Genomic DNA, 1,787 nt, shown 5'->3' on the forward strand with positions numbered 1-1,787 from the left:
ACCAAGCCAAGAACTACGCAACAGTCCAGTTTGGATCACCAAAAGCCACTAAGAGAATTTTGGTAGGATCTAGACTGGACTGCACCGTTGGACATCTTTGGACACCGTAATGCATCTTTTGATCATGAGGCGCTTTCGTCCTACGTCTAGTTGGACACGCGGTAAGATGTTTGTACGTCGATCATACAGCTCGGGCATTCTGGTCCTTGCTTAGTAATAGGCATGAAGCATTAGGTGTAACTTTCCCTTTAATGGTTACTGATATCAGGGATGACAGTATGTATGGCTCACGTTTGCATACCCAGACCTCGAGTGTCAAATGCGGAGCAGAGGTAGATACAAAAGTTTGTAGAAATTATATCGGTAAAACAGCAAGACTTCGTTGGCTCGGCATGTATCACTTTTCTGTATCTCGTCGATAATAATTCCGATAGATCGTCGTAGGAAATCACAGAGGGCACAAGAAACAGTCCGATATTTTGGCAAGTCGGTATTTCAGAATCTTAGACACGAGGTTCCATTTACTGTCTATCCTGTCCGTGGTAAATGATTTCAATTCAAAGCAGTACTATACTGAATCGGTAACGTCGCATGCGACATAAAATGATACGGGCAGTCAGGCGATTCCCAAAACGTGAATGTCGATAAGGCATTGAACGTCACGTCTACTCTGTACCTAATCTGTAGTAAAATTTACGTTTATTCTGTACTCGTCGACGTATATATGTATAACTCGATGTTATACGATGTATCGACAAAGGTAAAAGTAAACTATCAATTATATACCAACCAACGATAACAACAGTTTGCATTTGGCGATTTTACCGACACTGCATGGATCATTAAAAAATCTATTATCTAAATTTTAAACGATTACTCTTTTACGTACTGCGAAACGAAATATAGTTACGTTATAGAAACCCTTCTATACAAAAAGTCTCCTACTAGCCAGATACATTTAAGCTCTTGTTAAAATTTTGTTTCCATCAATGAATATTCGTTTGCTAATTATTACAAGAATGACGAATTCGTCTATATTTTCTGAGAGTTATGTTTTATTAAATGGAAAATATTCCTAGAACAACGTTGACCAACATACTGTCGGTCACACTAAGCACGAATACTGAAAAAGCTTTTTATTTGTCTGAAATAAAACATATCACGGCATTGCCTGCGAGATGTTTTCACAGAAGAAGATGGGGCAACGACCTACATCCAAACGGATGAACTCTCCGTCTCCAGCTTCGGACCCTACGCCAAGGGAACGATCGTACTTTTACGACTCTGCTCCCGCGGCTACGTTAGCAGCACGAATTTAAGGTCGAACATTCTAAGTATTTATTTTTCCCCTTCGTGCACGAAATCTTTCTATCGGCTACAAAAAGGTCTCGTCGACGTAGAACCTTTTAAATAAATTTGTTTGTCCTTCTCTGCGCTCTGATCTAAATGTGACCAGGTAAAGTTGATTTCATTCCAAATATCAAAACGCCGATATAGTTTAAGTTAGTTGGTATTCAATCACGATCGATCGATTTTTAAGTTATTTACTCGTTGGAAACAACGTCGATTCGAGGTCGTTGATGGGAAGAAGAAAAATGAACCGATGGAACGACGAGAAAGAAGAGAAAAGGGGAGAATGCAAAGGGGATGAACAGTTTGGAGTGGATGGATCGGTAGCCATCGGTCGGTGGATGGTCGCGAAGAGGCAGTGGGGCTGGTGACGGAAAGAGTCGAGCTGGCCACGTGGATCAATACCGAAGAGGGTGAAGCTGCCTCCACTGTTCACG

This window comes from Bombus impatiens, unplaced genomic scaffold, assembly GCF_000188095.3.
Source record: "Bombus impatiens unplaced genomic scaffold, BIMP_2.2 scf_1445, whole genome shotgun sequence".
Taxonomy (NCBI): domain Eukaryota; kingdom Metazoa; phylum Arthropoda; class Insecta; order Hymenoptera; family Apidae; genus Bombus; species Bombus impatiens.